Genomic DNA, 27305 nt, shown 5'->3' on the forward strand with positions numbered 1-27305 from the left:
TGGGGGTGTAAATTGTTTAGCATAATCAATCACCAACAATGACAACTGGTCCCATCTGAGCCCCCTGACTCCGAACCATTTCACGATCACTGCCATCCTTTCAAAACCCAGTTGAAGACCATCAGACTTGACCGCTGCCGCTCTTCTGGCCCAATAAATAAATGAGTGACCAACCACCCATACGTGCAGTGGACCTACAACAGAATAAACAGAAACATCAGCGACTTAAACTCTCAAGTGCGGACGCACATAAGAAAGAAACCTGGAAGAGGTCCATCTACCAACATTCTTGATAACGTTTTCCCCCAAACCTAACACCGCAGCTTCAGTGGCCGCCCCAATTCTAAAGGAATGAGATCCGAAATCTTTAGGATTCAAACCTAACTCAGCCAAAGCCCTTGCCAACACGGCCCTGAACTGAAATTGTGACAAAGCCCCACCATCCTCGTATATCAACAAAGATCCCCCAACATTAGGCCTTAAACATAAATATTTACTCACGGCAGCACAAGGACAAACTGAAACCCCTGTCGGGAACAAAACCACCGACTTCCTTTTTCCCAACTGATCAGTCTTTGATTTTTTAATATAAATGGACATTTGCAAGTCCATAACCACCACATCCTCTATTCCCAACCCCCCGTGTGACCAAGTATTGCTACTAACCAATTCCGAGATCCTGAATGCCCCAAAGAATGCCAACGCAAACCCGGCCGTAAACAGAGAGGCTTCATACCCAGATGAACACACCAACCTAACCAAAAGTGAAAAGGAAACAGGGCGCCGTTTATCCATAGTACGCCCTGCCCCTTTCTTCAGACCTTTTACAATCTGACGAACACAAAACAATTTTGTCAAATCTGTGCCACCCAGCAATTTGAAGCGAAACGCCAGTGCCGCTAGTTTCTTATCAATCATAGAGGGGGACAACAAAGCAATGCCCCACTCCGACAACCAGTTTAAAAACACCCCCACGCAAGCTCTGTCGCCTTCCGCAATACCACGCCCGGCAAGTAAAGCTTCCCATTCCGCCCAGACTTTTGCATACTCTGACCATGTGCTCGGTGCTAAGGAAGACCTCACCAAACCTGCTAATCCTCCATGCCAAGGTTCCATAACCAGATCGGAAAGGACCTCCCCACCTTGTCCGCCTGAGGTGCCAGCTCCCAAAAGCGTTGCCACTGCAAGCGAGAAAAAGCATCCGCAATTGAGTTGTGAACCCCAGCTATATGCTTCGCTCTCACCATGGCATTCAAACGCATGCATTGGAACACTAACATTCTCAACAATCTGATGACAGGCGGCGAAGATGCCGTTAGCGTATTCACCGCCGTAACCACTCCCATATTATCAGAATAGAAAAGCACTGACCTGTTCTCAAATGTCCTATCCCACACATACATAGCCACCAATACTGGAAACAATTCCAGAAAAAACAAGTTTCTGATCAAACCAACCTCTTTCCAAATGTTCGGCCATTCAGCAGCACACCACTCGTTCTGAAAAATCGCTCTGAAACCCACGCTGCTTGCTGCATCAGTGTACAACCCCAATTCGTCACATGTGAGTCTAGGAGCTTGTATCAAAGCAGACCCGTTAAAATTACTAAGGAAATCCGCCCAGACTCGAAGATCGCATTTAATTTCCTTAGAAAGCCGAACAAAATGATGAGGATGACTAACTCCGGCAGTGGCCAAGGCCAAGCTCCTGGAAAAAATTCTACCAATGGGAATAATGTGACAGGCAAAATTAAGTTTACCCAATAACGATTGCAACTCCCTCAGCTTTACCTTTTTGGCCTTCAAAAAGGCCGCTATCACCTTTTGCAAATCAAACACCTTGGACTCAGGAAGTCTGCATTCCATGAGATCCCACTCCCACCAAGACTTCAATACACATAAGTGCAGATTGCGGGTGCGCACGCGCCCCCCACCCCCATGCACACTCCTGCACGCACTGGAGACTGATCTGACACTGCTGGCCAGAAGTTAGCCAGCGATGGGCCGCCTGCCTGCATTCCTGCAGCTGCTCCCACCCACCAACGATCAGCACCATCGCTGGCCGATGCAGAGAGGGCCAGAAAATGTCTCTCTCTGCATCAGTGTGCCAAAAAAAGTATTGCAGTGATGCCTCAATATCGAGGCATCATGGCAATACCTAAGGATCACTTCCAGCCGCTTGAAACCCCTGAGGACGTACAGGGTACATCCTTGATCATTAACTGACCTTTTTTGTAGGACATACCCTGTGCTTCCTTGGTCCTTAAGGGGTTAATTTGAATGTTTTGGGCCTGCTCAGTTCATTGGGTAATTAATAAAACACAATAATTTTCTAACTTTTTAAAAATAAAATTTTTAATTAAACTCAATCACACAATTTAAATAATGAAAAATATAGCCATATACATAATCACTTATAATTGTGATTAAATGGAGGAATATAGATATTAAATATGACTAATAAAAAATAGCATGAAATTATTAATGTCACATGTTATAAATTAGCAGCCTTGGGTAAGTGAATAGGCTGTATTCAGATACATTAAGGACTCTGCAGACTAATACTGAATAAATTATTGTATTTGTTCATATCCATGTGGATGAGTTTTTGTTTCTTCCATGACAATCTTTGAACATATGAAAAAATGTTCATTGTTCATGTGTTTAACTAGAGTTGACTGTAATATAGTAATTTAAAAAATATCTGCTGTGAAAGGTGCCCAGACTGAGATAAATTAAAAAAATTTTTTTGTAAGGAGTGAAAGAGTTAAATTATAAAGTATAGCTGTGGTTAATTATAACATAGATACAATGTATTAAGTTACATGAAGCAACCAAGGTACATTAAGCTAAACTGTACACCGCTAGCGCAGCGTAAAAAACACGCTTCAGAAGCGTTTATGTGAAACAGCTAATAGAATTTCAGAAGCTCTCATCCTATTGACTGAATTTGATTTTCCAAAATCAAATCAACCAATAAGAATGCACGGGACACCATTTTGAATCACGTACCTTGCATTGAAGATTCAGTATACTGCGGCGACCGTATGAAGAGTATGCTCCACACGGAATGTCTTCAGGATGGACCCTCTCCGTGCCGCCTGGATGAAGATAGAAAAGGCCGCCTGGATGAAGACTTCTCACTGCCTGGATGAGGACTTCACCGCCTGGATGAAGATCGTTCAAGTGGGACTTCAAAAATTGTAAGTGGATCGTCGGGGGTTAGTGTTAGGTTTTTTTAGTTTAGGGTTTGGGCTTTTCTTAAAAGAGCTGAATTTGGGGCAATGCAAAAGAACTAAATGCCCTAGGGCAATGGCATACAAAAGGCCCTTTTAAGGGCTATTGGTAGTTTATTATAGATTAGGTTTTTTATTTTGTGGTGGTTTTTTTTTTAAAATGGGTATTAGAATAGGATTAATTGTTGTTATTTTTGATAATTCATTTGTTATTTCTTTCATGTAATTGGCAAGAGTCCATGAGCTAGTGACATATGGGGTATACAATCCTACCAGGAGCGGCAAAGTTTCCCAAACCTCAAAATGCATATAAATACACCCCTCACCACACACACAATTCAGTTTTACAAACTTTGCCTCCCTATGGAAGTGGTGAAGTTTGTGCTTGATTTTCTTCTGTGATATGCGCTTCTCAGCATTTTGAAGCCTGATTCCTCTCAGAGTACAGTGTATGTCAGAGGGATGTGAAGAGAGTATCGCCTATTGATTTTATGGTTTTCCTCATGGGAAATCTTTTCAAAGGTTCTCTGTTATTGGTCCTAGAGATTCATCTCCTATCTCCCTTTTCAGATCGACGATATACTCTCATATTCCATTACCTCTACTGTTTCTGTTTCAGTACTAGTTTGGCTATCTGCTATATGTGGATGGGTGTCTTTTTATAAGTATGTTTTCTTTACTTAAGACACTCTCAGCTATGGTTTGGCACTTTATGTATTAATTTAAAGTTCTAAATATATATATTGTACTTATATTTGCCATGAGTCAGGTTTATGTACAGTTGTGCTCATAAGTTTACATACCCTGGCAGATTTTATGATTTCTTTGCCATTTTTCAGAGAATATGAATGATAACACAAAAACTTTTCTTTCACTCATGGTTAGTGTTTGGCTGAAGCCATTTATTATCAATCAACTGTGTTTACTCTTTTTAAATCGTAATGACAACAGAAACTACCTAAATGACCCCGATCAAAAGTTTACATACCCTGGTGATTTTGGCCTGATAACATGCACACAAGTTGACACAAAGGGGTTTGAATGGCTATTAAAGGTAACCATCCTCACCTGTGATCTGTTTGCTTGTAATTAGTGTGAGTGTATAAAAGGTCATTGAGTTTCTGGACTCCTGACAGACCCTTGCATCTTTCATCCAGTGCTGCACTGATGATTCTGGATTCTGAGTCATGGGGAAAGCAAAAGAATTGTCAAAGGATCTGCGGGAAAAGGAAGTTGAACTGTATAAAACAGGAAAGGGATATAAAAAGATATCCAAGGAATTGAGAATGCAAATCAGCAGTGTTCAAACTCTAATAAAGAAGTGGAAAATTACTAAACATGTGCATGGCGAAAAAATTTGGTTCGGTTCGGATCGATTCGGAATTTTTCGAAGTTCGGATCGATTCGAATTTGGAAAATTCTGAATCGATTCGTTTCGGATTCATTCGGATTCGAAGAAATTCGGCTGGATTCGGTTCGATTCGGTTCGTAAATTCGGCATTTCGGTAAGTGTTAGGTGGGATTAGACTAGTATTATACTGTATATTAGTTGTTAACCTAACATACTGTACAATACTAGTGTAATCCCAATGGCCATCCGAATTTACGAATCGATTCAGTTCGATTCGGAAAATTCGGCAGAATTTTAATTCGGAAATTTTGTTCGATCCGAATCGCCGAATTTGCCAAATTTCCGAATCGAACCGAACCGAATCGCACATGTCTAAAAATTACACACTAATTACAAGCAAACAGATCACAGGAGAGGATGGTTACCTTTAATAGCCATTCATGCCAAAATCACGAGGGTATGTAAACTTTTGATCAGGGTCATTTGGGTAGTTTCTGTTTTCATTATGATTTAAAAAGAGTAAACACGGTTGATTGATAATAAATGACTTCAGCCAAACACTAACCATGAGTGAAAGAAAAGTTTTTGTGTTATCATTCATATTTTCTGAAAAATGGCCAAGAAATCATAAATTCTGCCAGGGTAAGTAAACTTATGAGCACAACTGTATATTTCCTTTTGCAGACTATCAGTTATAAAAATTGGGAAAACATATTTAGGAAGTTATTTTTTGTTACCTGGGGTATATTCTTTTTTTCTTCAAATTGAGTTTCTTTTATTAATTTTCGTGGGCAAAATTAGGCTCGCAAGGTCGTAAAATGCTGATATTTATTGCATCATTCTTGGTGTGAGACTTTTTTTGGCGCAAAGGTACATTCGGTGTTGCAAATTCGTCATTTCTGGCGTCTTAGTTGACGCCAAGTTTCCTTGCACAAGGTTGCGTCTGCCATGACGCGAGTTGCGTCATTTCCAGATGTTGTTCACGACAAAAAAAATATCATTTTGCGTTGTGCGTCATACTAGCGCCAAATAATTTAATTATTTAAACCCCACTTCCTATATGCCTCTTGCTTTTTTCTATGCTCATAGGGCTATGATGTTTGCATTTTTTTCCCATTCCTGAAACTGCCATATAAGGAAATTGATCATTTTGCTTTATATGTTGTTTTTTTCTCTTACATTTGCAAGATGTCTCAATCTGATCCTGTCTCAGAAAACACTTTTGGAATTCTACTGCCTGATAACATTTCTACTAAAGCTAAGTGTATCTGTTGTAAATTAGTGGAGATTATATCTCCAGCTGTGGTATGTAATAGTTGTCATGATAAGCTTTTACATGCAGAGAATGTATCCATCTGTACTAGTACAATGCCTGTTTTTCCTTCAACATTTAATGTACATGATATACCTGTGATTATAAAAGATTTTATTGCTGATGCTATTCAGAAGGCTTTGTCTGCTATTCCGCCTTTTAATAAACGTAAAAGGTCTTTTAAAACTTCTCATAAATTTGATGAAATGTATCTATCTGATTCAGAAGATCCTACCTCAGATATTGACACTGACAAATCTACTTATCTCTTTAAGATGGAGTATATTCGTTCCTTGTTAAAAGAGGTGTTGATTACTTTGGATATTGAGGAAACTAGTCCTCTTGATACTAAAACTAGTAAACATTTAAATTCTGTTTATAAACCTCCTGTGTTTACTCCAGAGGTTTTTCCAGTTCCTGATGCTATTTCAGATATGATTTCAAAGGAATGGAATAGGCCTTGTACTTCATTTATACCTTCTTCTAGGTTTAAAAAGTTGTATCCTTTGCCAACAGTTAGATTGGATTTTTGGGAAAAAATCCCCAAAGTTGATGGGGCTATTTCTACTCTTGCCAAATGTACTACTATCCCTATGGAAGATAGTAATTCCTTTAAGGATCCTTTAGATAGGAAACTTGAATCTTATCTAAGGATAGCTAATTTATATTCTGGTTATCTTCTCAGGCCTGCCATTACTATGACTGATGTTGCAGCTGCATTAACTTTTTGTTTGGAAAGTTTAGCGCAACAGGAAATGGATCCTGATTTGTCTAGCATTTTTCACTTGCTTCAACATGCTAATCATTTTATCTGTGATACAATTTTTGATATCATCAAAATTGATGTTAGATCTATGTCTTTAGCTATTTTAGCTAAAAGAGCTTTGTGACTCAAATATTGGAATGATGACATGGTATCTAAGTCTAGATTACTATATCTTTCTTTCCAAGGTAACAATTTATTTGGTTCACTTCTCAGTTGGATTCGATTATTTCAACTGTCACTGGTGAGAAGGAAGTTTTTTTACCTCAGGATAAAAGATCTAAGGGTAAATTTAAAGCTTTTAATCGTTTTCGTTCTTTTCAACAGAATAAGGAACAGAAAGGTGAGGCCCTCATTCTAGCTCAGCTGGTGGTGGGCAGATTTAAATTTTTCCAAAATATTTGATCAGATTCTGTCCAAAATCAATGGATTCAGAGTATTGTCTCTCAAAGGTATTGAATAGGAATCAGAGTTAGACCTCCTGTGAGAAGATTTTTTCTCTCACGCATCCCAGCAAATCCAGTGAAGGCTCAGGATTTTCTGAAGTGTGTTTCAGATCTAGAGCTTTCAGGGGTAATCATACCAGTTCCGTTTCAGGAACAGGGTCTGGGGTTTTATTCAAATCTATTCATTAACCCAAAGAAAGAAAATTCATTCAGGCCAGTTCTGGATCTGAAAATTTTGAATCGTTTTGAAAGAGTGCCAAATTTCAAAATGGTGACTATAAGGACTATTCTGCCTTTTGTTCAGCAAGGTCATTATATGTACACAATAGACTTACAGGCTGCATATCTTCATATTCCGATTCATCCAGACCACTGTCGGTTTCTGAGATTCTCTTTTCTAGACAAGCATTACCAATTTGTCGCTCTTCCATTTGGCCTAGCGACATCTACCAGAATTTTTTCAAAGGTTCTCGGTGCCCTACTCTCTGTAATCAGATAACAGGGTATTGCGATGTTTCCTTATTTGGACAATATCTTGGTACTAGCTTAGTCTTTACATTCTCACACAAATCAACTGGTGTTGTTTCTTCAAAGACATGGCTGGAGGATAAATTTACCAAAAAGTTCCTTGATTCCTCAGACAAGGGTCACCTTTATAGGTTTCCAGATAGATTCAGTGTCCATGACTCTGTCTCTGACAAGAGACGAATAAAATTGGTTTCAACTTGTCTGTACCTTCAGTCTCAATCATTCCCTTCAGTAGCTATGTGCATGGAAGTTTTAGGTATCATGACTGCAGCATCGGACGCAACCCCCTTTGCTCATTTTCATATGAGACCTCTCCAGCTTTGTATGCTGAATCAATGGTGCAGGGATTATACAAAGATATCACAATTAATATCCTTAAATTCCAATGTTCGACTCTCTCTGACTTGGTGGTTAGATCACCATCATATAGTTCAAGGGGCCTCTTTTGTTCGTCCAACCTGGACTGTAATCACAACAGATGCAAGTCATTCAGGTTGTGGAGCTGTCTGGGGATCTCTGACAGTACAAGAGGTTTTGTAAGAAGATTTACTATCGAGTTTGGAAGACTTATATTTCATGGTGTTCTTCTCATAAATTCTCCTGGCTTTCTTTTAGAATTCCTAGAATTTTACAGTTTCTTCAGGATGGTTTGGATAAAGGTTTGTCTGCAAGTTCCTTGAAGGGACAAATCTCTGCTCTTTCTGTTTTATGTCACAGAAAGATTGCTAAACTTCCTGATATTCACTATTTTGTACAGGCTTTGGTCCGTATCAAGCCTGTCATTAAATAAATCTCTCCTCCTTGGAGTCTTAATTTGGTTTTGAAGGCCTTACAGGCTCCTCCTTTTGAGCCTATGCATTGTTTGGATATTAAACTACTTTTTTTGGAAAGTATTGTTCCTTTTGGCCATCTCTTCTGCTAGAAGAGTTTCCGAATTATCTGCTCTTTCTTGTGATTCTCCTTTTCTGATTTTCAATCAGGATAAGGCAGTTTTGCGGACTTCATTTAAATTTCTACCTAAGGTTGTGAATTCTATCAACATTAATAGTGAAATTGTTGTTCCCTCTTTGTGTCCTAATTCTAAGAATTCTTTGGAGTGATCCTTACATTCTCTGGATGTTGTAAGAGCTTTAAAATATTATGTTGAAGCTGCTAAAGATTTCAGAAAGACTTCTAGTCTATTTGTTTTTTTTTTCTGGTTCTAGGAAAGGTCAGAAAGCTTCTACCATTTCATTGGCATTTTGGTTAAAGCTTTTGATTCATCAAGCTTCTTTGGAGTCGGATAAACAAGAAGAGTGTCTCCCCTCTATTCGTAGCCAAATATGAATACAACAAGTGTTGGTAAATATTCCCAATCAATGATGGCCATTACAAACCCAATACCGTGGTGTGGAGCAAAAATCCCAAAGTCAGATATGCATGATCTGTAGTCGACAAAACGATTCTTACCACCCAATCCTGTGAACAGTCCAGTCCAGGGGAGAGGAACGGAGTCCGGTCTCACTCTTCACAAGGAATGCTGCTGGAGAAGCTTACATTTCTCCTTGCCATCAGTGTTAGTATCCAGAAACCTCCGACTATCCAATAGGCTCCCTCCTCAGATATCACTTACTAGGGGGTGTTATCCACAAACTGCATCCATATTGGGTGGAAGTGCAGCCCATCAGGCTAGCTGCTAGGCTCAGGGAAGGTTGCTGGGGGAATTCTCCTTCAAAGGCCATGCTACACGCTGGAAAGGTCACATCCAAAATGGTATATATCAAAGAAGAAGCGGAGCACCGGCTGAAGTAAAATGACTAGTTGACTCCTAACTTGGACAACCCACAACTTTCCACTACGTGTTTGCTTTTAATTATTTTCTAAATAAAGCAGATTGCTCATTTTACTTCAGCGGGTGCTCCGCTTTTTCTTTAAAATATACTTAATTAGAGTTGGGTCAGGCCCCGCCTCAGAGGATCACAGCTCATTCTACTAGATCAGTCACCACTTCTTGGGCTTTTAGGAATGAAGCTTCGGTTGATCAGATTTGCAAAACGGCAACTTGGTCTTCTTTGCATACATTTACTAAATTTTACCATTTTGAAATATTTGCTTCTTCTGAAGAGTTTTTGGTAGAAAAATTCTTCAGGCAGCTGTTTCAGTTTGATTCTTCTGCATATGTTTTAAGTTTTTTTCTTTAAATTTGTGAGAAAAACTTTTTTTTTTGTGGATTTAATTTTTTCAGCGGAAAATGGCTGTTTTTATTTTATCCCTCCCTTTCTAGTGACTTTTGTATGGAGTTCCACATCTTGGGTATTTCTATTACATATGTCGCAAGCTCATGGACTCTTGCCAATTACATGAAAGAAAGCATAATTTATGTAAGAACTTACCTGATAAATTCATTTTTTTCATATTGGCAAGAGTCCATGAGACCCACCCTATTTATAGTGGTTATGATTTTTTGTATAAAAGCACAATTATATTTCCAGTTCCTCTTTTGTATGCTTTTTTACTCCTTTTTTCTATCACCCCACTACTTGGCTATTCATTAAACTGAATTGTGGGTGTGGTGAGGGGTGTATTTTTAAGCATTTTGAGGTTTGGGAAACTTTGCCCCTCCTGGTAGGATTGTTTATCCCATATGTCACTAGCTCATGGACTCTTGCCAATATGAAAGAAATAATTTTATCAGGTAAGTTCTTATATAAACTATGTTTTTCACTTTGTTTTTGTAAGTTGTGTAGCCTTGGTGCGCTTTTTCCTATAGCCGGCGGCGGTCCTGCATTGCCCACCACGTGACTTGGTGTGATCACACTGTTTCCTCTCTCCTTCTTCTGTGGTTTATCAGAGAAACGTTTTCTCTGTTTTGGCCTGGGTCATAGGAGGTGGTGAGGGCCCCAGCCATTGGGGGTATAAAGCTGCCGTTTTATCTTATTTCACAATAGTCTGCTTTATAAGCGTAAGCTATGGTGGATTCTAAAGCATTAGAGGGTACTCCATCTTTACCTAAGTCTAATACCTTTCTATATTGTGAGGAGGCCATGGTATACCCACCTGCTCAATTATGTTCCACATGCTTTGATAATTTAATCATGTCAAAGAAAGTTAATATGTTTAATACCACTGAGCTGTCCACCTCTGAGGAGTCTCCATCCCACAAGGTGCACACTCTACAGTCATCTTATAATACACTGGCAGCTTCCCGTAGCATACCTAATCCTCCATCTGGAGGGGCCCTTTTACCACCAGACTTTACTGAGCAGTTACAAATGGCAGTATCTGTGGCCTTTAGCGCTTTACCTCGCCCTGCTAAGCGCAAGCGAAAGGTCAAATATTGCTATCCTTCCCAGGGGTCATCTACTATCTTATTGGATTTATTTGATACAAGATTATCCGCTGATGAAGACGCCTCTGATACTTCAGAGGATGCTCATTCTGGGTCGGAATCTGCTGCCTCTAAGCTCCCAACTGCGGAGGAACCAGACTTCAGATTTAGGATTGAACATTTATGCTTTTTGCTGAAGGAATTTTTGGCTACTTTAGAGGTCCCAGAGCCTACATTTCCTGAGGAACCTTTGATTCCTAAATTAGATGCGGTCTACGAGGACAGGGTTGAACCACAGACTTTTCCAGTTTCCATAAAGATGACGAACGTTATTAAGAATCAATGGGAAAGAATTGGTTCTTCATTTTCCCCTTCTTCTTCCTTTAAAAAAATTATTCCCAGTTCCTCACTCTCAATTGGAGTTGTGGGGTTCCAACCCCAAGGTGGATGGTGCTATCTCCACTCTTGCTAAGCGTACTACTATCCTGCTTGAGGATAGTTTGATGTTTAACCCTGTGAGTGCTAAGCACTTTCCCACCTGGGTGCTAAGATTTTTTTAAGTTTTTTTTTTTTATTATTTTAATTTTTGAACAAACATTTTTGAACTCTTTTTTTTTCAGACCCCCAAGACTTACACTGATGGAAAGGTTAGGCAATTACCTTTCCAATGGTGGGTCTTGGGTGTCTGTAGCTGCTTAGATGCCTGAGATACAGGCTTCTAAGCAGCATGCCCCCTCCTCCTATACTTAACATTGTATAAATAAAGTTGTGACGTCACCACGCAAAACAGGAAGCCCCGGTGATGCCTGTCACTCTACAGGCATGATCGCCAGGGTAGGAGTGGGTGGGAACCCCCAGATATATAAAGGACCCCCAGACGTATAAAGCTCTTTATAGAAACTCTGAAATAATTGTGCAATTTTCTCTTGCCCAGTATAGGTTATACCCTTTACTTTCAGGGCTGCAACTGGTTTCCTCCTAATTTGTCTCTTAAAAGTTGCGGCCAACAGTTTACCAGCTTTATTACCAAATTTTGAGAATCTAGCAGCACTTTTATAAAGGAGCTCCTGTGCCTCTCCCATAAGAAAAGTCTCTCTATCTTTCTTAGTAGAGAAATAAGTATCTGTGTTAACTTTGTTAGGATTTTTTAAATACAAAGTATATGCCTCCCTTACCTTCTCAGATAACTCCTTCTCTTTCCTTACCTTCTCCTTCTTTAACCTTGCTACATAGGTATTGATTTCCGCTTTTATGTAGACTTTAGCAGTCTCCCAAAACAATTGGATATTTTCTCTGCAGTGACTATTAAATGTCTTAAATTCTTCCCATGTAGTGGTAAGAAAGTTTTTGAATTTAACCGAGTCTCTTAGATACGTAGGGAAAAAAAAGGAATTATAGGTAAAGTTCAACTTTGATTTAAGTGATAAAATTACCGGAGCATGATCTGATAACACAAAATCATATATATTGCATTTCTCAACTTTAATAACTAGAGATTCAGAAATGAGGAACAAGTCCAGTCTTGAAAGGGTATTATGTGATTTTGAACAGCAAGTATACTCCAAATTACTAGGGTTCAGGAGTCTCCATATGTCCACCACATTCAAAGCCTCAAACAATAATTTGAAAATCTTTTTCTCAAATTTAATCTGAGAAGATTTATATTTACCCTTAATACTGTCAGAGCCCATTTTCCTGCTATCCAGATAAGAGTTAGGAGTCAAATTGAAGTCTCCTGATAGTAGCATCTTAGCCTTAGAGAATTTACACACAATTTTAACTAGTGACTTCCAGAACCTTTCGTCTAAGTTATTAGGGCCATAGATATTAACCAGTAAATATTCCTCATTCTGTATAGTGAGCCTTATAATTAGATACCTCCCTTCCTTATCTTTTAAGACCCTGAGAATTTTGTAATCAAGTTTCGTATGAAACTAAATCATTACCCCTCTAGATGATATACGATGAAAAAAAAGACTCTCCCAACCATTTTGCTTTAATCTTGTTATGCTCTCTATCTGACAAGTGGGTTTCCTGAAGGCAGGCTATGTCAAAGTTACTTCTACCTAGATAGTTTAAAATTGCTTTCCTTTTAACTGGAGAGTGGATCCCCCCTACGTTCCAGGTTAGTACTTTTACCATGCTTTAACTACTTTAAAGTAAATATTCAAGGAGGGAGAGCTGAGTGCCGGAAAGGAGAGAAGAGAAAAAAAAAACCCAAAAAAAACCCTCGTGTAGTAATTAACCGGTGTTGTCCAAAATATGAACTTACAAGTAGTGTCTCTCTCTTCAAGAAAGCTGTGCATAATTCACACAATATAAAAATAAACTTATAACAGTGTCTGTCTCTTAAATAATTATACATAAGCAATACAGTATACATTTATAAAACCTACACTTATAGTTAACAGCCTTGTGTGGTATTTAACCAATATTGACCAGATTTTAAACTTATAAATAATATCTAACTCTTCAATAAATGTGTATAGTTCACACAATACAATCTAATAACAGTGTCTACCTCCTCAGTAATTAAACATAATCCACTCAGTACAATTCCATTTAACCAAAACATCCTAAAAAAATAAAAAATAATAAATAAATAAATATTTCAATCAATACAAAAAAGATAAACTTATAACACTATCTATCTCCTAAATACTTGTGAATAATTACAGCAATACAATTTGCATTTACAAAGCCCACCCTTATAATTAACAACCTTGTGTGGTATTTAACCATTGTTGACCAAAAATAAAAACTTATACATAGTGTCTGTCTGTTCAATAAATGTGCATAATTCAAACAATAAAATTATAACAGTGACTATCTGCTCTATAGTTAAACATAATACACAAAATACACTTGTATTTAACTGAAATATACTTTTCCTTTCTTTTACCTTTAACATTCCTCTAAAGGAATACACCTTAATACCTATAGATCTTTCTACAGTTGAGCATAAAAATATGAACAATAATTTTTTCAGAAGAAGTTAGACCTAAGGAAAAGCTTAACTTGGCAAAGGACAGGGGACTCTCATGAAACATATTAGCTTTTTGGTTCATTTTCTAGAAAATTATGAGCAGCATCAGGAGAATCAAAAAAGAAAAAGTCAGACCCAGATTTAATCTTCAGTTTAGCTGGGTATAAAAGAGAAAAAAAAACTATTTTCAGACACTAGGCGAGTACACACTGATGAAAACTGCTTCCTCTTCAGCAATGTTTCCATAGAAAAGTCCTGGAAAAGTAGGATCTTTACTCCTTGAAATTGTAAAGACTTCTGTTTCCTATAGGCCCTTAAGATCTCATTTTTCCCTTGAAAGTTCAGGAACTTCACAAACACAGGCCTTGGTTTCCTCTCCTTCAGCATATTCTCCTCTCTCTCTCTTCCCAGCCTATGTACTCTTTCGATTATAAAAATATTACTTTCAGGATTTAGGCCTAATAATTCAGGAAGTGAGTGCTCCACAAATTTCTTGAGGTCTTGGAATTCCAAGGCTACTGGTACTCCAATGAGCCACAAATTACTTCTCCTTGACCTATTTTCCATATCATCAATTTTACTGGTTAGCATTGCATTCTGTTTTTGGAGTGCTTCTATTTGTAGCTGTATAGTATTTTGAATGTCCTCACAATTGGAGATTCTCTGTTCAGCCTCTCTTATCCTTTCTGCTTGAGATTTTAATTCTTCCAAAATTGTGTCCACTCTTTTATAGAATTCCTCTATTTTAGGACTAATTAAGTCCGCCACCAGAGCTGCAATTTCACCAGCATTTAAAACATTAGTGGCCTCAGAATTCCTTTCTTCCACCATAGATCTAATTTAGGTGACATTTTAGTTTGAGTAAGAAATTTATCCATGCATAGCAACTTTCAGCTCTGTACAAAGCTTGAGCCTTATTTTACTATTATAGTACAGCTTTTTTTTTCCAGCTGAATACCCATATAGGAGAGAAATATAAAAACAAAATAGGAGGTATAAAAGAGAACCTTATATCCACCCTGTTTTAATTTATTAGTGGCAAGATTTGCAAGATGCACCCACTACTTCCTCAATTCTTTCAGGGGCCCCTCCATATCATCCATCCATATCCCAGACTTTATATGACTCAAATTTTATATATCTCAGTCCTGAGCCAGTATACCAATCAGTCAGGATACACCAGGAAGCTACACAGCAGCTATGCAACACACCTTAGTTCATGTGTGCACCATCCATAAAAATAATTACAGTCCTTATCAACATTACGGAAAGAATGTAGTGCAAAGTCAGCCAAATTGAAATGCAAAATTGGCAGTTTCCTACCTTCTCTTTTTGTTTCACAATTTTTCTTCTTTGTAGGGGGTGAAGACCTCTATTAAGGCAAAGCTGTGACACAGGGCATCCACCTCCAACCTCCAAATACCCCAGCGTCTCAGCAGTGGTCGGTAGCTTCCTTACCCTGAAGTAGCTCCTAGACCCTTCTTGTGTTGCTGCTCCTGCAGCCTGCACGATATCTCGTGCTTTAGCGCAGACCTCTCCTGCTTCCTCCGGTCAGGCGGTGCTGATCGAACTGCACCTTTCTCCCTGCGATACAGGGGCTCTCCTTCGGCTATGCAAGCTGGAACAGGCTCCTTGGAACTCAGCTGTGGCAGACGCGGCCACCTCTGTGCCGCTTCAGCTAACTCCCCTTGGTCTGAATTCGCGCCTCTCGTGCTGCGCGATGACGTGGCAGCCGCCACTCCCCCCTATACTTAACATTGTATAAATAAAGTTGCGCATGACGTCACCATGCAAAACAGGAAGCCCCGGCGATGCCTGTCACTCTACAGGCATGATCGCCAGGGTAGGAGTGGGTGGGAGAGTGCTAGTGACGGCTCTGAGACGTCATTAGCACCAGAGTGGAAAAATCTGTGACGGCTCTGAGCCATCATTAGCACTCAAAGGGTTAAAGAGCCCATGTATAAGAAGATAGAAACTCTTAAGAAAGATGTTTCAACATATTGGATATTTGTTTCAACCAGCAGCAGCTGTTGCTGCGGTTGCTGACGTGGCTATCTACTGGTGCGACTCCTTATCTGGGTTGATCGAGGTAGAGGGTCCTCTCGACATAATCCTGGAAAGAATTAAGGCCTTAAGGGTGGCTAATTCTTTTGTTTGTGATGCAAATATGCAGATTATTTGCCTGAATGCTATGGCTTCAGACTTTTCTGTTCAAGCCCATAGGGCACTCTGGCTGAAGTCCTGGTCTGCGGACATGCAAAGTCAAGACTTTTTTCCCTCCCATTTGGTCAAGGCCTGGACTCAATTATCTCCACAGTTACTGGAGACCAAGGTGCCTTTTTACCACAGGATAAGAACAAACCTTAAGGACAAGGGCCTAATTTTCGTTCTGATAAATCCCAACATCAGTAGCCCTCTGCAAAGCCAGAGCAATCCAAGGACACTTGGAAGCTGGCTCAGTCCTGGAATAAGTCCAAGCAAAACAAGAAGACAAAGTCAGCATGATGGGACAGCCTCCGATCTGGCTATGGATCTGGTAGGGGGCAGACAATCACTCTTTTTGGATGTTTGGTTTGGGGACATGCAAGACCCGTGGTTTCTGGAGGTCATCGCTCAGGGATACAGGATAGGGGCAGATTCCTCTGCTCTTGTCAAACCTGTCTTTAAAGCCAGAAAAATGAGAAGACTTTCTGTCGTACATGAGGGATCTCTCCTCCCTGGGAGTCCTTGTACTGATACCTCTTGCAGAAAGAGGTCTGAGATACTACTCAAAACTTTTTGTGGTCCCAAAGAAGGAGGGAACATTCCGCATGATGCTGGACCAAAAGTTCTTAAACAAATTCCTAGCTGTCCCCTCTTTCAAGATGGAGACAATAAGGTCCGTCCTTCCCTTAGTTCAGGAAGGACAGTTAGTGACCTGTTAGATCTGAAGGATGCTTACCTTCATGTTCCAATACACAAGGAACACTTCAAGTTCTAAGATTTGCATTCCTGGACCAGCACTTCCAGTTTATTGCACTTCTGTTTGGTCTAGCTACTGCTCCAAGAGTTTTTACAAAGGTTCTAGGGGCTCTGCTTGCAGTGGTCAGAACCAGAGGTATAGCAGTAGAGTCATACTTGTACGATATTCTGGTTTAAGCACCATCCTGTCGTCTGGCAGAAGACCACTCAAAAGCTCTTCTATTTCTTCTTCAATCTCATGGATGGAAGATAAACTTAGAAAAGAGTTCTCTTGTTCCTAGTACCAGGGTGGAATTCCTGGGTACTTTAATGGACTCCATATTCATGAGGATATTCCTTACAGACCAGAGATGTTACAAGCTAACTTCTGCTTGTCTTGCCCTCCAGACCTCCTTAAGGCCCTCTGTGGCTTGGTGTGTGGAGGTGATTTGGTCTCATGGTGTCCAGCATGGACATCATTCCTTTTGCCAGATTCCATCTCAGACCATTTCAGCTGTGCATACTGAGACAGTGGACCAGCGATCATTCGCATCTGTCTAAACAGATTTCTCTAGAAAACAGGTTGAGAGAATCGCTCTCCTGGTGGCTCTGTCCAGATCACCTGTACCAAGGGCCATCCTCCTTGAGACCATCCTGGGAGATTGTTGTGACAACGGATGCAAGTTTATCAGGATGGGGAGCTGTTTGGGGTGCCAGAAAGGCACAGGGCCTGTGGACTTGAGAGGAATCTCTCTGCCCGATCAACGTTTTAGAACTTCGAGTGATCTTCAATGCTCTGAAGGCTTGGCCTCTTCTGGGTTTGTCCCAGTTTATCAGATTCCAATCAGACAACATAACCTTGATGGCTTACATCAACCATTAGGGGGAACAAGGAGCTCCCTAGCAATGAGGGAAGTATCTCGGATTCTGGAATGGGCGGAGGCCCACAGCTGCTCATTGTCAGCGATCCACATTTCAGGGGTTGACGACTGGGGAGTGGATTTCCTCAGCAGGGGGAATGGTCTCTCCATCCCAAGGTGTTTGTGGAGATTTGCGACATATGGGGACGTCGTAGAGCTCATGGAATCCCGGCTCATTTCCAAGCTAATAGATGCATTAGCAGTGCCTTGGAGGTTCAACCTAATTTATATTTTTCCACTGTTACCACTTCTCACTCGTGTAGTGGCCCACATTAAGCATCAGTGATACTGATTGCTCCATCGTGGCCATGAAGGATGTGATTCGCGGGCCTGGTGGGGATGTCCTCATCTCCTCCATGGAGGTTACCTTGTCGCAGGGATCTGCTGGAACAGGGTCTCTTTGTTCATCAAAATCTAGATTCTCTGAGGCTGACTGTGTGGAGATTGAACGCTTAGTCTTAGCCAAGAGAGGTTTCTCTGAGAGTGTTATTGACACTCTCATTCAGGCTCGTAAGCCTGTTACTCGTCGCATCTACCATAAGGTGTGGAGAGCTAACTTGTTCTGGTGTGAAGAGCGTGGTTTCGGCCTGGCATAAGATCAAGGCTGCCAGGATTCTTTCCTTTCTCCAGGAGGGTCTGGAGAATGGCCTTTCTGTCAGCTCCCTGAGGGGACAGATTTTGGCCCTTTCTGTTTTGCAGCACAAGAGTCTCACAGAGCTCCCTGATTTGCAATCCTTCATTAAGACTCTGACGATCAGACCTGTGTTTAGATCTAACGCTCCACCTTGGAGTTTCAATCTTTTTATTAAGTTTTTGAAACGGGCGCCGTGTGAGCCTATGCATTCTGTTGACATTAAATTGTTGTCCTGGAACGTTCTTTTTCTATTGGCTATTGTGTCGGCACGCAGAGTTTCTGAAATGGCGGCCTTGCAATGTGAGCCTCCTTATTTGGTGCTTCACGTGGATAAGGCTGTCCTACATACCTGCTTGGGTTTTCTTCCTAAGGTGGTGTCTGATTGTAACATCAATCAGGAGATTGTGGTTCCTTCCTTGTGTCCTAATCCTACTTCTTCGAAGGAACGTTTACTTTATAATCTGGATGTTGTTCGAGCTTTAAAGTTTTATCCTCAAGCTACTAAGGATTTTAGACAAACTTCGTCCTTGTTTGTTATCTACTCTGGGAAGCGTAAGGGTCTGAAAGCCTCTTTGACTTCCTTATCTTTTTGGTTGAGGAGTGTTATACACTTAGCTTACGAGTCAGCGGGACTTAGAACTCCACAGAGGATTACGGCTGATTTCACTAGAGCGGTGGCTTCCTCTTGGGCCTTTAAGAGTGAGGCATCTATGGATCAGATTTGTAAGGCCGGCTACCTGGCCCTCCTTACATACTTTTTCAAAATTCTACAAATTTGCCGTTTTTGCTTCGGCTGAAGCAGCTTTTGGGAGAAAGTTTGTTGTGTTTTTTTTTTTGTCCAAGAGAGGCCTGTAGTGAGTCAGTGTCTTGTCGAGTAAGAAGAAGGGTTAACATCTGTAATGGGTAGAGAAGCTTGGGCAAAGCAACCATTTTAAAAAGGTGAACCCTGCCAGAAAGGGAGAGGGGGAGTTTTGCCCAGCTCGATAACATATGTTTGATATTTGCAACAGTTCCACTAAGATTAAGATGGTATAACTTAGCAGTTTTATATAAGCAATTAATAAAAAAAGAATCTAAAATATGTGTAAGGTAAATAGCAGACAATTGGGACAAAGAGATAGATATACATATAATGGAAGATATGATCCTCAATTGTATCAAAATCATAAAGTATATGACCCTGGATATGGGATTAAGGGAATCCAACATGAGACGTCTTCACTCTGACTATATAACCCCCACAAGAAGGGCAAAATGGGATAATAGTATTAATCCAACATGCATTAAATGCAGTAAAGTAACACCTGATATAATACACTACATATGGTCTTGACCAAAAATTTGGCAATTCTGGTGCCAGGTATCCTCATTACTATCAAACATCACAAGGCTAAAACTACAGTTGGAATTGAGTAATATGTTTTTTGATCTACTGAGATAAATTACAAAAAAAGAGAAAAGACTCGTTATAATGAATTTATTGGCTAAAAAGCTTATATTTAAACTATTGTTAGAAAGAAAAAAAAGCCCACGATTAGAACATTAAAGGGAAATATATGGCACCAGATAAACATAGAAAAAAATTGATGCATTATTTGATATTAATAACAGAACTAAAGTCTTCTTGGAAAAGATGTCTTTATATATAAAATCCTTGCCTGAAGCTAATCAAAAAGAAATTCTGAATGCTTTTAAAAATACAGAATATTTTATAGAATTACAAATTTTGGGAGACTGGAGTAATATTAGTTAAACTATCCTGACATCTTGCATTAGATCTAAGGATAGAAAGTTAAACCCTCTCATAATACATAAGTTTAAACTCCTTTGGAAACTAACGTGAATAATGTATTTAAATTCATAAAGGGCTTTCACACTGTCATATGTAATGGAATGTAAATCTGTAATAAGTAAGAAATGTATTTGTACTTTAATGTATTAACTATGTTCAATTATGAATAACGCTTTATAATAAAAAAAAAAAAGGTGGACCCTGCCAGAAAGGGAGAGGGAAAGTTTTGCCCAGCTCGATAACATATGTTTGATATTTGCAACAGTTCCACTAAGATTAAGATGATATAACTTGGATGGGGTTTACATGTAATTGAATACCTAAATATTTAAAAAGAACATCAGTAATTTTAAGTCCTGTATCTGTCATTGTGGTGTTATGTGAATTTTGCAACCAGGTAACTTCAGATTTATCAATGTTGATCTTATAGCCCGAAAAGGTGCCAAATTGTTGATTATATCAAAAAGTGGTTGTAGACTAGTGTTGGGGTTACCCACGAATTATAAGTCATCTGCGTACAATGGCAAAAGCTGTTTGTGACCAAAAAGATCAAGACCTTCAGAGTGTTGCCTAATATAAGATGCCAAAGACTTTATAGCTAGGTCAAATAACAGAGGGGAGAGGGGGCAACCCTGTCTAGTGCCCCTCTGCAGTTCAAATGAAGGGGAAAGCCCTCCATTGACTATTAGAGAAGCTGTAGGGGCATAGTACAATCTTTGAAGGAAATTGGGAGAAAGGTTTTACAGGCTGTGGTGCCCTCAGATTAGGGTCTGCCTTTTCTTTACCCCTCCCATTATCATTCAATATCCTCTAGAGCTTGGGTATAGTTTTCCCAACAGTAAGGAATGATGCTGTGGACTCTCCTCATATTAAGAAGGAAAACATAAATTATCCTTACCTGATAATTTCATTTTCTTCTGTATGAGGAGAATCCACGGCCCCTGCCCGTATACTCTGATGGGCCGACCAAAATTTGTTTTTCTCTTCTGGCAAAATTTCCACCCTGATATTTCTCCTACTGTTCCTTGTTCCCTTGGCAGAATGACTGGGATATGATGGAAGTAGGGAGAGTATTTGAGCCTTTGGCTAGAGTGTCTTTGCCTCCTCCTGGTGGCCAGGTTCAGTATTTCCCAACAGTAAGGAATGATACCATGGACTCTCCTCATACAAAAGGAAATTAAATGATCAGGTAAGTATAATTTATGTTTTCCATCAATAAAAAAATAATATAATGCTGTATCCTGAGATATTTTAGGACACAACAGAAAAATCTCTCACATTTAAATAAACAGTTTTACTCCTTACTTATCCATATGACAATCACACCATGAGGGGGAGGTAGTGACTCTGTATTCATGTGACACCAGAGGGGACAATAGACATCTATATGAGAACAAAGTCTAGGTGTGACCCTCTTATTGTCTCCCATCTGACAAGTTTTACTCATGTGAGTCACACAGAGAAAGGAGACACTCCCACATTAGTATAAATATCTGTGATATCATAGGAGGAACCAGAGAGACTTCATACTTACAGAGCTTCGGATTGGTCTCGCATTCTATTGGCTGTTCCGATCAGCCAATAGAATGCGAGATCAATCCGATTGGCTGATTGGATCAGCCAATCGGATTGAACCTCAATCCGATTGGCTGATTGAATCAGCCAATCAGATTTTTCCTACCTTAATTCCAATTGACTGATAGAATCCTATCAGCCAATCGGAATTCGAGGGACACCATCTTGGATGACATCACTTAAAGGAACCTTCATTAATCGTTAGTCCATTGGGAATGAAGGATGTTCCGCGTCGGAGGTCTTGAAGATGGAGCCGCGGATGGATGAAGATAGAAGATGACGCTTTAATGAAGACTTCTGCCGGATGGAGGACCTCTTCTGCCCCGCTTGGATGAAGACTTCGGCCCGGCTGGGTAAAGACGGCTCAAGGTAGGGTGATCTTCAGGGGGTTAGTGTTAGTTTTTTTTAAGGGGGGTTTGGGTGGATTTTAGAGTAGGGGTATGTGGGTGGTGGGTTTTTATGTTGGGGGGTTGTATTTGTTTTTTACAGGTAAAAGAGCTGATTACTTTGGGGCAATGCCCCGCAAAAGACCCTTTTAAGGGCTGGTAAAAGAGCTGATTACTTTGTAATTTAGTATAGGGTAGGGCATTTTATTATTTTGGGGGCTTTATTATTTTATTAGGGGGCTTAGATTAGGTGTAATTAGTTTAAACTTCTTGTAATTTTTTTTATTTTCCGTAATTTAGTGGGGGGGTTTTTGTACTATAGTTTATTTGATTTAATTGTATTTAATTTTAGCTAATTTTAGTTAATTATTTTAATTAATTTAATTACACTGTAGTGTTAGGTGTAATTGTAACTTAGGTTAGGGTTTATTTTACAGGTAAATTTGTAATTATTTTAACTAGGTAGCTATTAAATAGTTATTAACTATTTAGTAGCTATTGTACCTAGTTAAAATAAATACAAATTTGCCTGTAAAATAAAAATAAATCCTAAAATACCTACAATGTAATTATTAATTATATTGTAGCTATCTTAGGGTTTATTTTACAGGTAAGTATTTAGTTTTAAATAGGAATACTTTAGTTAATAATAGTAATATTATTTAGATTTATTTCAATAATAATTAAGTTAGGGGGTGTTAGAGTTAGGGTTAGGTTTAGGGGTTAATAACTTTATTATAGTGGCGGCGGTGTAGGGGGGGGCAGATTAGGAGTTAATAGATTTAATAGGCTATGTGGGCTATGGCGGTTTAGGGGTTAATACTAGATTAGGTTAATTGTGGTGTTAGCTATGGCGGTTTAGGGGTTAATAGCCTTTATTAGTGATTGCGGTGGGGGATTGCGTTGACAGGTAGATAGACATTACGCATGTGTTAGGTGTTAGTTTTTTTTTGCAGACATTTTAGGGAGTTACGGTGCTCCCATTCTCAGCGCAAGGCTTACTACGGGTGCTTTTTATAGCGAGGTGAAAATGGAGTAAGATTTCTCAATTTTTGCCACATAAGTCCTTGCGCTGGATATTGGATACCAAATTGAGCGTCTTTTCTATGTTAGTCTATGGGTAGAAAAACTACGTCCGATGGGTGATCTATACGAGCGTAACTTCTATGTTACGCCGTATATGTGATACCAAAAACACGCAAAAACCGGCGTTGCCGGCTTTTGCGGGCGATGCTGCATATGTAATGGAGGCCTATCCTATACAAGACTATGAATACAAGGTTAAAATACAATTTATTCCTTTAGATCTGTTAACTGCAGTAACAATGGATGTTTGTTTTAGATATTTCGCATACAAAAAGGCAAACTTAAAACTACTCAGGACTATGAATATAATTCTAAAATATAAATAATGCTCTTTAAGTCTATCAGTTGTAATTTAACTGCAGTGACTATGCATATATTTTGTTTTACAATATTACCTGTAATTAGTAACCTTTTTATACTTTACCCAAAATAAACAAATTGATATCCAGTTTCCAATATTTCTCAACAGGTCCAATCTCACCTCAAAATACCAAAATTGGAGTATTGTTGCATATGGAGAATAAAAAGTAGCTATTTGCTTATAATAACTGCAGCAGTTATTTGTCCAGGGTTTCAGCTAAACAGTTTACCAGCCAAAGTTAGCAAGTTAGCAAGAGTTAGCCAGCAGGCTTAGCCTCCTTTTTCTCTCTATGCTTGGGGTTAAATCATCTATCACCCCGCCACTTTTTTGTTTAGTACCATCATTGGTGAGATTGGAAACGCACAATGGAAGTTCGTCTCGGATTGGTTATCTGGGAAGCATCTCTCTGATTGGCCCTAGGCAATGCATGGTTACTATGGAGACGCATCTTTTAACAGTCAACTCTTTTGGCTGTAATATTGGATTTTGGCCATCGGGGGGCAGCATGACAAACAAACAGATTCATTTAACCATGTCTAGACATTAAAATATTTCTTTAAAATATGTATTCAAAAATGCCATAATTTCTTTACATTAATAAGTTACATGTTCACATGTACTGGGCTATGTCACATTATTCCTTCTGATTATTTTAATATGAAACCTCAGTATTCTTTTTAATATCCTATTACATCCAAGTAATTTATACTGCTAACTATTCCAAAATTTATAGTATTTAAAATCCTGATATATATATTCATACAAATACCGCATGTTTCACATTCAGTACACCCCCTTTGGGACAACCATGTGTATATTTGTTAACCATGCCTGAAAAAAATAAAAGGTTAGGTTATTTATATTTTTCATTTAGCAGACATTCATATTTAATATTATCTGAACAGACAATTTCATATCCATTAATGTTCTTCCTTTCATTTTCCATTAGCTTCCTGGAATACAGAGAAATGTTATTAATTTTGGAATAAATTAAACATTTTATATCTACTAATGCAGTTATTCATTTAATTTATTTCAATCTGAATTTCATTATAGACATGTAATACAGTCTAAGGTATATATATTAAATATTTTGTCTAAATACATATGTACATGTGTGTATGTATATGTGTATATATATATATATATATATATATATATATATATATATATATATACAGGTGGCCCTCGGTTTACAACGGTTCAATTTACACCGTTTCAGAATAACAACCTTTTTTTCCAGTCATGTGACTGCTATTGAAAAACATTGAGAAGCAGTGCATTTATTAAAATAGCCAGTAGGTGGAGGTGTCCGCTTGTGTTGCAGCAAAGCCAAGCAAGCTGAAATTAATCAGTTTAACCGGACATGAGCTATCGAGCAGATTTCAAAGGAACAAGATCTTCCTGTCTATAAATCAGTCCAGATTGGAATGCACAGAAAGAACTGTTTGCAGAAAAATGCAAGTGAAGTCTGTGTTGTGTAATTATTTTATTAGGTTTATAATGCTGTTTAGCAAATGTTTTTGTTCATTTAACTTAGTTTAATTATATAATCTGAGTTGTGTGATTATTTTATTAGGTTTATAATGCTGTTTAGCATTTAAAGTCTTCATTTAAAAGCTTCAAAAATAATGTATTAAGTGTTACTTATGACAATTTTGAGAGGGGCCTGGAACCTAACTCCCTCACTTCCCATTGACTTACATTATAAACTGGGTTTCAATTTACAACGGTTTCGATTTACAACCATTCCTTCTGGAACCTAACCCCGGCGTAAACTGAGGGCTACCTGTACATATGTATTCATTTCTATGCTATATTTTAACAATGGGTTTAAGAGTATAATTTAAAACATTTGTTTTTAGCTGGTTAAACTTTCATTGCTTCAATACACAGGCAGGGGTAATTAACAATTCTATGCTAATCACTATGCAGTCAGAATTGTACTTGCTTATCTGGTTTTACACCCAGAATGTCGTCCCCATACATTCCAGGAGGTGGTTGACCATCAGGCCCTTGTTTGCTACCCCCTGCAGGGCTGTGAGCTTCAAAAGCTATGTTAATCAGGAAAAAGTGTCTCATATCTGATATCATATACTGAGTATATAGCTAATATTATCTTTTGAGACAATCTGTCCTTCTTTGAAGTGACTCAATGGTCCTATCCTATCTCAAGCCATAAAACTATGCTCTTCTTCAATATAACTTTGATAACATTTCTTTTTAAGTGACTTTGAGATCCATCCTGTGTAATCACAGAAGTGGGGGAGGATTGAATTTTGGTCAGTCAAAGCATTTAATGTTTTATGAATGAATACATCATTTGGTACTGATTAGCCAAATATATAATAATATACTGTATATATTAATCTTTACATATACCTTGACATAAACCCCCCTTCCAATTTTAAATAGATGTAGGACACATGTATTGAAATTGGTTTAAAGTCAATGGTATTCAGTTAGGATGTTGGCCGTACGCATCATAGACAGTCTTCTGTGAAGAGATTCCATTATTTTTGGGCCCTTATCCTCATCAGCTAGGCATCTTTAAACTACAGTATGTCTTTAGTATATTTGGAGATATGACTTCATTCTCCCTCTATGACTTGTAGTTGGGACCTAGGATGACACGCTCGCAACTGATTGATATGGACCCATTTATCTATGAAACTATAACTTTTGGGGATCCTTATTTTATAGGCCACTGGGGATATTTTGTCAGTAATGACAAAAGGACCTTTCCATGATGGAAGAAATTTCTTCTCCCTAACCTGATCTCTTCCAAAGTTATAAAGATAAACTTTATCATTTATTTTATATTCCTTTTTGGACGTTTTGAGATCATAATAGGTTTTAGTGGCAGTTGCAGCTTTTTCTAAGTTCCTTTGAGCAAATGCAAAGGCATATTGCAGGTGCTTTCTTAGGTTCTCCACATATTGATGTGTATTGGCAGCGTTTATCAAGTTCTGGTCTGATGTACGGTACAGTAGATGCTGAGGTAGAACCATTCTTCTACCAGTCATCAATTCAAAAGGTGACATCTTGGTAGCACTACTTGGAGTTGCTCTTAATGCCATTAGGACTAGAGGTAGTTTTACATCCCAGTCTTTACCTGTTTCACTCACAAACTTTTTGAGGATTTTAATAATAGACTGGTTGTAACGCTCTACACCACCACTTGAGGCAGCTCTATAAGCAATATGGAGCTTTCTTTTTGCCCCTAGTAGTTTCAACATTTTGGTCATCACTTCGCTAGTGAAGCGTTTTCCCCGATCTGATTAGATTCTTTGGGGCAAACCAAATCTGGAAAATACGTGGTTGATGAGCAAAGCTGCGCATGTTTCAGCACTATTGTTAGGTGCACTGATGCACTCTACCCATTTAGTGAATAGGCATGTCACTGTTAGCATGTATTTGTTAACTCTTGATGACCTTGTTACTGGACCAATAAAATCAATTTGTATATCTGACCATGGCATTACCATCCCCCTTTTCTGCAATGGCGCTCTATGCGTTGGTGTAGTGGGTTGGAACTGTGGACAGATTAAACACCCATGACAGTAGGTTTGAATATCTTTCAACATGTGTGGCCAAAAGGCATGCTCACGCAATATTTCATACGTGAGTTTGGCACCACGATGACCAGATGTGGGAGCATCATGGGCATGTTGAAGCATTTG

The sequence above is a fragment of the Bombina bombina genome, chromosome 5 (genome assembly GCF_027579735.1).
Source record: "Bombina bombina isolate aBomBom1 chromosome 5, aBomBom1.pri, whole genome shotgun sequence".
Lineage (NCBI taxonomy): Eukaryota > Metazoa > Chordata > Amphibia > Anura > Bombinatoridae > Bombina > Bombina bombina.